Source organism: Aedes aegypti, chromosome 2 (assembly GCF_002204515.2).
Source record: "Aedes aegypti strain LVP_AGWG chromosome 2, AaegL5.0 Primary Assembly, whole genome shotgun sequence".
Taxonomy (NCBI): Eukaryota; Metazoa; Arthropoda; class Insecta; order Diptera; family Culicidae; genus Aedes; species Aedes aegypti.
The window spans coordinates 171520645-171533642 of record NC_035108.1 but is presented as its reverse complement, the minus strand read 5'-3'; the positions used below and the strand labels follow the sequence as shown (position 1 = coordinate 171533642).

General features: G+C 37.2%; 1 protein-coding gene across 3 annotated transcripts in view; it reads right to left on the bottom strand.

Annotated features, from left to right (window-relative positions):
• LOC110676202 overlaps positions 1-12998 on the bottom strand; it is a 236411-nt gene that overhangs the window by 215963 nt on the left and 7450 nt on the right. The gene's annotated exons all lie outside the window — the stretch shown is intronic.

Here is a 12998-nt window from a genome sequence, read left to right as displayed (position 1 = left end):
TTAAAATTAATACAATCATGCATATGAAGGAAATGCATGGAATCTAATCGATTACGCGACAATTTGCACAAAATCATAAAGATGCTGTAATTTGACAAGATTTGTAGTGTAATATTGCGATTAGTCTGGTATTCTCTTTATGTCTATGATTTTAAGATGATGGTACATCAAAGAATTTTCTGAATGGTTTTCGGTCTTCGCCAACGCCAGTGATTGAAGATTTTTCTTAATATTAGCTTAACATCTATGAAGAGATTTTGAGATTACAGCTATCAAATTAAGAACCACATATTTTCTAGCACCAGTACTGAGATTCTGGTGAAATTGCGGTAGAATTTTGATGATCCCCACGTGTTTTCTTAACATCATGTTGAATTCCGGAAGTTCTTCTGGAAGTGTTTCTGTGATATTCTCGTTATTTTGGTAGGGTTTCTGATAGTATCCTTGGAAATTCTAGAACTTAGAATGTAGAGATTTTTATGGGAATTGTAGTGATGCCATTGGTAGTCGTTAAAATTCAATGAGGATCTCCCCTAAAACACCAGGATTCCCTTTGAAATTATTAAAATTCTTATCGATTTCACAAAAAAATCCCATTGAAATCTATAACATATTTACCGACATTCAAAAGGTTCATAAGGACTGTTCATTTTATAAAGTGGTCACTTTGTTTATGCTATATCTTTTTTATTTATTGATAGAATTGTAATCGGTTTTCTGTGCATCGTTCAACTATTATTCTACAATGCTATAAAAATTTAATATCCTAGAAAATGCTTTTGGTTGAAGAGCTAAATAGTTTTTCCAAAAACTCTTAAGAAAAGCTGATTGTCAAAGTTTAACACTATTTTAAGCAAAACAAAAATCCTAATTTTTATGAACAAATTGTATGTTTGTATCGTTTACTATTCTACTAAAGGCGTAGCTTCAAAAAAATGAATTATATTCCACCATTCACTGACATTAGGTAACATTAGTGATTTATCCATATATGTCCAAATTTGTTGATACATCATCTTTTCACTCCCAGCAAAAGAGTAAAGTAAAAAGTGTGTTCAAAACTAGTTTAGATTACCAAAGAAACTATATTTGTATAAACGAGAGCTTAATCGTGAGTTTAAACCACAGCCTTCAGTATAAGTTCTTCACTTTATGGTCGTTTTACTAAAAAGTCTCATACTTTTAAAATCATGTACGCATATTTATCGATCTACAGCAAATTGTAAACGTTTTTCTCCGAATGTTTCAATTGGTTATCTCAGAATAACACATTATGAAAATAATATGTGGAAAATAAAATCGATTTTATAACAGCAGTGTTGCCAATTTTAATTATTGTCATTGTGCTTTGAAAGGTCTTCTAAGAATAAAGCAATTGTTTTTCTAATGTGATTTAAATGTGACGTGGGGACTAATTAAGTGAATCTTTGAAGACGTAAATTATTTCGAATATTAATACTATATAAGCACTTCCGTCAGGACGTGCTTTAAACTAAAAAAATCTACTCATATTAGTTCCCTTCAAATTTCAAATATTTTTCTCCAAAAATATTGAGGAATAATGATTATATTATATCTGTAAAATTGTTGCTCCAAAAATAACTTGATTTTTTCCATCAAACTTCTGATTGATGTTGCTTTCGAAGAACAAGCTTTTTTTGAAAATAAAAAATATAGATAGAAGAATTTTCCAGCCAATTTATACCAATCATTGATTTTGAAAACCTCAAAAAATCGACCGTTCTAAACGTTGTTCTATATTCGTGTGCAATTAAATTATTTTGGAGAATATTTTATTATTACAACATTGTACAATACTAGTCGAACGATGTACAGAAAACCGATTGAAATTTAATTGATAAATTAAAAAGATACAGCATGCACAAAGTGTCCACTTTATAAAATGAACAGTCCTTATCAAAGCTTTGCTTTGAAATTCCAACGGAACTGGAAATCAACTAAATCTTAAAGGTTTTTACAATAATTACAAAGATTGATTTTCAGAATTACAAATATTCACACAATAATTCGCAGTAATACCACCGCAATATCAGAGATTCTTACAGAAATACCGTCTCAAAGATACCAAGAGATTAATAACCGGAAGTCCCACTGCACTTCCAGAGTTTTTACCAGATTTCTAATGTTTCCGCAATATTCCTAGAATGGTATTTAAACTTCCAGAATTATCATAAAAAAACCGACATCTCTATCGAAATCCCAAAGTTCCTACAGGAATTCCGGAATTTACATGTAAAATTCAGAATTACATTATAAATATCTGAATTCCTACCGAAATCCCAAAATTCCTAGAAAATAACATAATTGTCGTAATGCCAGAATTCACACGGATAATCTTACCGGAATCTCAGAATTGCCGGGGTGAATGTTTTGTAACCTCATAATTCCTAAGCAAAAATCAAAATACCTTCCGAAATATCAAAACTCATATTGTTTTCCCATGATTTTTACTCAAAAGTAAATTATTTCATTCAATTCCGCAATCTCAAAGCATGTGTAGCAACCTCTGAAGCTAACTATCAGTAGCTTTGTAGTAAATGCTACCTTTATTCATAGCAATGCGTTGTTTGCAGTATGTTCGAAAGGTGTAGAAAGGAAAATGACACAAACATGTTCCACTCCTGTTCCACATATAGCGTTTACTACCGAGAATGTAGTAAACTCAACTTTACTACATTTTATTCATACGGCCCACTATCACTCAAACAAACCTACAAATAAGTGCGATCAACTAATCCAGTTTCTATCAGAAGTAATTCACGATTGTAGTATTATCACTATAGTATTTAGCAGAGAATTAGGAAATGCCAATAGTGCACTAGAATGACTTGCATCTTAAGAGCTTTTCATCTCTGTCGAGCTGTCAACCTGTTCGACTGTTAGTCTATTCTGCATTGTATCATTTGTTGCGTATACAGAATCCGTTCGAGGGGCTTTGCGAATCGGTATATCTGTATCGTCCGTGTTGCCAGTGTCTGCAACAATATGTCTTAAATATTCTGCGGATTTTATAGCTTATCATGAATCTCACCCCGTACACTTAACTGGATTTAATTAAATTATGGTTTGATTTTATTTAGAAGCATTTGAAAATTGACTTCTTATGCTTTGCCATGTAAAGCAATCGGAGCTTTACGCATAGGGTCAACTGTGGTACCTTCGTGATCGCAAATAGGTGCTACCGCTGTGACACAATCTCCCATATGTTCCTTGCCATCCTTATCATAAAAATAGAGTTCTGTGAAATTTTCATCTTTCTAGGTGGTGATTTAAAGGTGGCCCAAAGAGAATGTAGGTTTATATGGCAATTACTATGGAGAAATTTTGAGGTATGTTCCAAACACGCTAGAACTGTAATTTAAGTAGATCTTATTACACTACAACCTCAATTTCCGAAGTCTTTTTTTACGCTACCTCAATTTAAGTCACTTTTTTTACGAAGTAACTCAATTTAAGTCACTTTTTTTACGCAGTGCGTAAATTGAGTTTAGACAATAATATGGGAAATTATTGACCTCCGGTTGGGGAAACCCTTAGAAACCCATGTAATATGGGTATTTTCGGAACAGGCACAACGAGGGGATGACGAAAATTGATGTCCGACGCCATTTTGGAATTCAAGATGGCGACCTCTGGTTTGGAAAAATCGTTGGAAACTCATGCAATATGGGTATTTTCCGAACAGGTACGACGAGGAGATGACGATAATTGATGTCCGACGCCATCTTGGAATCCAAAATGGCGATCTCTGGTTTGAGAAAATAGCTGGAAACTCATGCAACATGGGTATTTTCGGAACGGGCACGACAAGGGGATGACGAAAATCGATGTCCGACGCCATTTTGGAATTCAAGATGGTGACCTCTGGTTTGGAAATATCGTTGGAAACTCATGCAATATGGGTATTTTCGGAACAGGCACGACGAGGGGATGACGAAAATCGATGTCCGACGCCATTTTGGAATCCAAGATGGCAACTTTCTTCTTCTCTGTGGCGTTACGTACCAACTGGGACAAAGCCTGCTTCTCAGATTAGTGTTCTTATGAGCACTTCCACAGTTATTAACTGAGAGCTTTCTTTGCCGATTGACCATTTTTGCATGTGTATATCGTGTGGCAGGTACGAAGATACTCTATGCCCTGGGAATCGAGAAAATTTCCTTTACGAAAAGATCCTCGACCAGTGGGATTCGAACCCACGACCCTCAGCATGGTCATGCTGAATAGCTGCGCGTTTACCGCTACGGCTATCTGGGCCCCTCTGGTTTGGAAAAATCGTTGGAAACTGATGCAATATGGGTATTTTTGGAACAGTCACGACGAGGGGATGACGAAAATTGATGTCCGACGCCATTTTGGAATTCAAGATGGCGACCTCCGGTTTGGAGAAACCGTTGGAAACTCATGATATATGGGTATTTTCGGAACAAGCACGACGAGAGGATGACGAAAATCGAGGTCCGACGCCATTTTGGAATTCAAGATGGCGACCTCTGGTTTGGGAAAATCGTTGGAAACTGATGCAATATGGGTATTTTCGGAACAGGCACTACGAGGGGATGACGAAAATTGATGTCCGACGCCATTTTGGAATTCAAGATGGCGACCTCCGGTTTGGAGAAACCGTTGGAAACTCATGATATATGGGTATTTTCGGAACAAGCACGACGAGAGGATGACGAAAATCGAGGTCCGACGCCATTTTGGAATTCAAGATGGCGACCTCTGGTTTGGGAAAATCGTTGGAAACTGATGCAATATGGGTATTTTCGGAACAGGCACTACGAGGGGATGACGAAAATTGATGTCCGACGCCATTTTGGAATTCAAGATGGCGACCTCCGGTTTGGAGAAACCGTTGGAAACTCATGATATATGGGTATTTTCGGAACAAGCACGACGAGAGGATGACGAAAATCGAGGTCCGACGCCATTTTGGAATTCAAGATGGCGACCTCTGGTTTGGGAAAATCGTTGGAAACTGATGCAATATGGGTATTTTCGGAACAGGCACTACGAGGGGATGACGAAAATTGATGTCCGACGCCATTTTGGAATTCAAGATGGCGACCTCCGGTTTGGAGAAACCGTTGGAAACTCATGATATATGGGTATTTTCGGAACAAGCACGACGAGAGGATGACGAAAATCGAGGTCCGACGCCATTTTGGAATTCAAGATGGCGACCTCTGGTTTGGGAAAATCGTTGGAAACTGATGCAATATGGGTATTTTCGGAACAGGCACTACGAGGGGATGACGAAAATTGATGTCCGACGCCATTTTGGAATTCAAGATGGCGACCTCCGGTTTGGAGAAACCGTTGGAAACTCATGATATATGGGTATTTTCGGAACAAGCACGACGAGAGGATGACGAAAATCGAGGTCCGACGCCATTTTGGAATTCAAGATGGCGACCTCTGGTTTGGGAAAATCGTTGGAAACTGATGCAATATGGGTATTTTCGGAACAGGCACTACGAGGGGATGACGAAAATTGATGTCCGACGCCATTTTGGAATTCAAGATGGCGACCTCCGGTTTGGAGAAACCGTTGGAAACTCATGATATATGGGTATTTTCGGAACAAGCACGACGAGAGGATGACGAAAATCGAGGTCCGACGCCATTTTGGAATTCAAGATGGCGACCTCTGGTTTGGGAAAATCGTTGGAAACTGATGCAATATGGGTATTTTCGGAACAGGCACTACGAGGGGATGACGAAAATTGATGTCCGACGCCATTTTGGAATTCAATATGGCGACCTCTGGTTTGGAGAAACCGTTGGAAACTCATGATATATGGGTATTTTCGGAACAAGCACGATGAGAGGATGACGAAAATCGAGGTCCGACGCCATTTTGGAATTCAAGATGGCGACCTCTGGTTTGGGAAAATCGTTGGAAACTGATGCAATATGGGTATTTTCGGAACAGGCACTACGAGGGGATGACGAAAATTGATGTCCGACGCCATTTTGGAATTCAATATGGCGACCTCTGGTTTGGAGAAACCGTTGGAAACTCATGATATATGGGTATTTTCGGAACGGACTGGACGAGGGAATGACAAAAATCGAGGTCCGACGCCATTTTGGAATTCAAGATGGCGACCTCTGGTTTGAGAAAATCGTTGGAAACTGATGCAATATGGGTATTTTCGGAACAGGCACTACGAGGGGATGACGAAAATTGATGTCCGACGCCATTTTGGAATTCAAGATGGCGACCTCCGGTTTGGAGAAACCGTTGGAAACTCATGATATATGGGTATTTTCGGAACAAGCACGACGAGAGGATGACGAAAATCGAGGTCCGACGCCATTTTGGAATTCAAGATGGCGACCTCTGGTTTGGGAAAATCGTTGGAAACTGATGCAATATGGGTATTTTCGGAACAGGCACTACGAGGGGATGACGAAAATTGATGTCCGACGCCATTTTGGAATTCAAGATGGCGACCTCCGGTTTGGAGAAACCGTTGGAAACTCATGATATATGGGTATTTTCGGAACAAGCACGACGAGAGGATGACGAAAATCGAGGTCCGACGCCATTTTGGAATTCAAGATGGCGACCTCTGGTTTGGGAAAATCGTTGGAAACTGATGCAATATGGGTATTTTCGGAACAGGCACTACGAGGGGATGACGAAAATTGATGTCCGACGCCATTTTGGAATTCAATATGGCGACCTCTGGTTTGGAGAAACCGTTGGAAACTCATGATATATGGGTATTTTCGGAACAAGCACGATGAGAGGATGACGAAAATCGAGGTCCGACGCCATTTTGGAATTCAAGATGGCGACCTCTGGTTTGGGAAAATCGTTGGAAACTGATGCAATATGGGTATTTTCGGAACAGGCACTACGAGGGGATGACGAAAATTGATGTCCGACGCCATTTTGGAATTCAATATGGCGACCTCTGGTTTGGAGAAACCGTTGGAAACTCATGATATATGGGTATTTTCGGAACGGACTGGACGAGGGAATGACAAAAATCGAGGTCCGACGCCATTTTGGAATTCAAGATGGCGACCTCTGGTTTGAGAAAATCGTTGGAAACTGATGCAATATGGGTATTTTCGGAACAGGCACGACGAAGGGATGACGAAAATTGATGTCCGACGCCATTTTGGAATTCAAGATGGCAACCTCTGGAAAGAAAATCACTTGGTTTTGAACTGACATTGCTGAAAATGTATCAGCATACTTTCTGTATGTAAGCGTAAGTAGTGATACTTTTTTAAATCAATTTTACTTAAGATGACTGAGTTTTATTACTTTGAAATTGTAATCTGCAAAATCAACATGGCTACCAAAACGAATGACGGACTGCTTAGCCTTAAAATCTTAGATTTTATGCTATAAATAAGTAGCATCAACGTACAACTTCTAACGTTTGTAGATACTCGGGCCTATATATCATGGAGTCCTTGGAAATACAAAAATCTCCACACAATTCAATACAACACTTCGATTGCTAATATGGATAGTAAGAGGCCTTTGCAATATTGAAGAACATCTATTGATGATTGGTTACGCTTGTATATCCTAATGCCCATATTCGATAGGGATCTTAGAGGATCAAGAACATCCGCACATATTACAGGGTGTCTACTGCCTGGAAAAACCTGGAAAACCTGGAATTCTCAGGGAATTTTCTCCAACCTGGAAAAAACATGGAATTCTCAGGGAATTTCGGCTACACTCAGGGAAAATATTTTGAAACAGTATTAAATGGTAGAATATGTCGTTTTTGTGACAAAACATTTCCACAATCAAAAAAATTTTCGGCTGCGCCGCTATCAACACACTAGTTGACATAGTCAGTCCTTATAACGATTTTTAATTAAGCAGCATAAAAAATGTTTAGACAAGTAATCAGTACTTAAGATTGCCATAAGAGGCAAGTGCAGTTCCAGTTGGGTGTCGTACATGAGCAGTTGATAAGTTAAAAAAAACACAACAAATTTACATTTCTCAGGTCAGCCATTTTTTTTAAAGTCTTGATCACCATTTTAATGCAAAACTACAGTTTTGCATATGGTCTCTAAAGCCTATAGTTTATTAAAAAAATTCTCTGTCATTTTTTGATCTGCTTGCAGTGAATCCTGGCGCAAAATCCTAGAGGTTACAGAGAAACCTACAAAACCTATTAGGCGGCTAGTCCACAAGTTCTTAATGATATTTTTCTCTGATCTCGAGGAATGCTTTAGGAATTCTAGTAATTTCTCCAGTGATTTCTTCTTGAATGTTTTCAGAAATTTCTCCAAAAATGCTAACAGCGATTTTTGAATCGATGGTTACAGAAATTTCCTCAGAATTTGGTCTAAATATCCTAAAGCACTCCAAAGTATCCCCAAAACTTTATTCGAGTTTTTTGGAAAAAACCGTTTCTACAATTTCCAAGAATTCCTTCATATATTCCAGGCATTTTCAGAAGGAGTTTTACAAATATTCATCCACGATTACTCTTAGGACCTGCTCCAAGAATCCGTCAGGCATTATTCAATGATATCTTTTACAAAGAAGATCTCTATAAATTTTATTCTAGGATTCCTCATTAAGTTCCTACAGAAATTTCTCTTGGAATGTCTTCAGCATATCATCAAAATATTATTGCTGTGGTTCAAACATTTCTCTAATAATTTTTCAAATAAAATTGCCCAATTTCTATGGATTATCCAAAACTTTATCCAAAGCTCAGGAATTCTGTCCGAATTTCTCCAAGCAATTCCTTCAAAATGTCTTGTAAGACATTATTAAAGATTCTATTTTTTAATATTTTATGAAGAATTTCATCAAAAATTTAGGATGTCTTTCTGGCAAAGATGCATCGAAGCAAAGCCACGAATTTTCTAAAGCATAATTCTAGAGAACCAGACAGCCATTTGTGCTGAAAATTTAACTCACTCGCTGAAGGTGACCAATCGATCAAATTGTCAGTGCGTTCTCTAGTTTTGTGCTCTTGAAAATTCAAAATTTTGCTTCGATGTAGACCTTAACACATATTTTGTAAAATTTCTTGAACCTGGATTTATTTTTTTAAAACCTGGAAATCTCAGGGAATTTAATTTCTGTAAATTAGTAGACACCCTGTATTAATACAATACACCGTTTACCCACAGGAATGGTTAGGAGCCTTTGGAGTATTTGAAAACTATCTTCTAATCACTTATTATGACCGTAGATCCCAAGTCCTATATTCAATGGAGTCCTTGGAGGACCAAAAACATCCGTATAAATTAATAAAACATTCCGAAGACTTAAATGAATGGTTAAGAGACTGTGTCATATTAAAAAACTACCTATAGACCATTGATCACGCTTGTAGACTCAAAGGCCTATATTCAATGAAGTCTTTGGAGGATCTAGGATAGCGGTACAAATTATAACAATACTCATTTTCTGCTACATATAGATAAGGGCCTGTACCATTTCAAAAAAGCATGTATTGATAATTGGTTACGCTTGTAGATCCTATATTCGATATAGATCTTGCAGGACCTTGGACATCCACACAAATTAATACAATACACTGTTTACTCACATGAATGGTTAGGGGCCTGTTGAGTATTTGAAAACTAACCTCTATTCTCTTATTTCGGTCGTAGATCCCAAGGCCTACATTCAATGGAGTCCTTGGAGGACCTAGGACATCCACACAAATTATTACAATATACCGTTTACTCACATGGATGGTTAGAGGCCTGTGGAGTATTTGAAAACTAACCTCTAATCTCTTATTACGGTCATAGATCCCAAGACCTATATTCAATGGAGTCCTTGGAGGACCTAGGACATCCGAACAAATTATTACAATACACCGTTTACTCACATGGATGGTTAAGGGCCTGTGCCATATCAATTAAATATCAAAGGATCGCTAAATATGCCAGTACATTGCAGGTATATATTCCAGGAAGTTTTTGGATGAACTAGGACATCTGTTGTACTCACTTGGTTACCAAAACTTGGATCGGACAATACAAACGCTTCTTAAAAATATAACAATCTTCTAGGGTCCAGTATTGTGAGATATTCTTCTACATAGAAATGGTAAATTGATCTCCGTTAACTCATGTTGAAACATATGCCCAAACTCCAAAGAGTTCTTGGAAGACCTTAATTTGCACACATTCTAGCCTGATTAAGAGCCCAATGTATTAATAAAACGTTAATGATACTAAAAGAGCCCTCACAAAATTAGCTCAAAGGGATTTGTTTCTTCAGCAACATCCTTCATTAATGTTCGAATAACGAGTTTTCAATATGGAATGATAAGTTTCTACTCAAATTATGGAACTAGCGTGTTTGGAACATTTCTCAAAAATTCTCCATAGTAATTTTCATATAAACCTATATTGTCTTTGGGCCACCTTCAAATCACCACCTAGAATGCTGAAAATTTCACAGAACACTATTTTTATGGTAAGGAGCATATGAGAGATAGGATTTTTTAAATTTGAATCGCCCTACTGGACAATTGGAATCCCTAAACAAAAGGCTGTTCTTTATAAATATATTATTCCAAATCAATAAGACTACCAAAAATCTAACAATTTGTTAAAGTAATTACAACAGATGATAACTTCTTGATCTAAAATGTTCAAAGTATTCGATCAACAAAAACATGACATTATTCGGACTTAAACGCGAAAATTAAAAAAATATTCGTTTTAGTCCGATTCACTTGTAGCTGAGATTTGATTCATTTTCAATTTGAACGCTGTGCATATAACAGGATATCAAACAAAAAATGTTCAGATTAAATACAGTTGAACCAACTGGGTACTGTAAACCGGAGCAAATCGATAACTATTCATTTTTTTTGTTACAGTCGACTCTCCACATCTCGATGTTCTATACTTCGATATCTCTCCCTATGTCGATGATTTCTTCGGTCCCTTCAGTCTGCATACATTTTCTCTCTCCATATCTGGATATCCTCTATATCTCGATATCCTCTATATCTCGATATCCTCTATATATTGATATCTCTTTATCTCGATGTATTCCTGATTGATTTTCGTTCTCGATTGCCTCTCCGTAAGGTTACTAGACCCGATTTTATTTAATCTAAACAGTTCTGGAACACGAGGTGACGTCTGCTTGTTTGTTATTTTCCTGGCAACGGAGTGGATTTCAATCTAGTATTCACTAAAAGTGCATTCTTTGTCTCGATCTCTCCCTATCTCGATGGTCCCTTCGATATCGAGATGTGGAGAGGCGACTGTATATCAAACTTAGTGATTCACATATTGTCAACAAAATTCAAACAAAATCAGTACCTTGTGGTTTTTATCAGACTACGCAACTGTTGTTTTATGAAGTAACTCAAATTAGCTTATATATGAAAAAATGAGAATGACACACTTCGTCGAAATTGATCGTCATATATCAAAAAAGGTTTGAGAATACAAAATTCCTTGAATCAGGAAATATAGCCATATTATACAAATCGTTTATTCGACCATTTTATTGCAGAGATGCACTTGAACGTGTTCTGTTCATGTTCTGTTAAAAGCTTGGGCTCACAAGAGCCGTGTTCTAGTTCAAACTATCGGTAATGTTTGATCACAGCGCGCTGTTCACCTGATGGCAACCGTTTACGTTGTCAATTGTTTTTCTCGATGCATGTTGCAATGACAAAAAAAAAAGTAATTCGTGACGAGAGGTGATGAGTTAAAATTTATAGTAGGTATCTAATAAATCAATTACTATTTTTATGAATTGTTTTCCTTTCAGAATCATGGAATCTTCTTAAAATTAAGCATGCAAAGGTGCCAAAAAAAATCGCGCAATTTATTATTATATGCCTCAGGACGCCGATCCCTGATCCATATTCTGGAGCGATGAATAACCAGTAGCTAGTTGTATTGCATTCTGTGAAATTATCTCAATATAAATATTCCTAAAACTTTTCTATAAGTCATTTTTCAATCTTGAGACATTTTTAAAACATACGAGGCATTATAAATGATTATTGATTGAATTTCATGTTGTTTTTGAAGGAATTTTATAAGGTGGGATTTATTCACTGCAAATCAGACCGCATGATTGCCATCAGATTTGCGGTAGCATTACGTCAAAGAGTGCAAGTTCTGTGTATATTTTGATGATTGTTCACAGTTGTAGTTTGGTCCAACTAGAGTTTGTTGGGGCACAAGAATGATACAACAAAGGACTGTCCATAACCTTCCAACCTCATAATCTTTTATCCACACAAAACAATTGGTTTGAATTATGATGTTTGGCCAACCTAAGCGAATTCGCATTGTTTTCAAATTTTGGTAGATTGTATGATGGAACCTATGGAACGCTAAGGTTGAAGTTCGTAAATATAAAATTCTTACTTTGGAGATCATCATTTCGTGTGGTTGTTCAAAAACTGAACAAGAACACGAGAGTAATAAAATGGGCATTGGCAAACGCTCACAAAACATGAGCGTTCAAATTGCATCTCTGTTTTATTGCTATTTATAACCTATAAAATCAATGTAGTACGTTCAAATGTAAGCCATTTCGCTTAAAATAAGCATAATTTAGAGAACAAATGGTTTCATGATAGGAAAACTATGACCGTAATGCAGCATGATTGCAAAAATGAGTTCTATAGTTGATACTTATCCCTAGACAACATGTTAGACTGAGTGTTTTCATGGAGGTTTAGCACCAGCGGATTGTTTGATACTGATGTTTCCTTTAGTTTTGTTTAACGGGGGAACACGAAATTATTTCGACACATTCAACAGGGCATAACGTTTCTACCATTGGGTAAAAATCAACCAAATTTTGCACACTTTCTCATTGATGTGTATTGTTTACATGCTGTCAAACTCGAAGTCGTGTTTTTCGATTCAACGAAAATGGAGGTGAACCAACGCGAGTCGAGAGAACAAATTCTTTCCAAACACCTGGAATTTCCTGACCTGTCGCACCGTCAGTTGGGAAAAATGTTGAACATTCA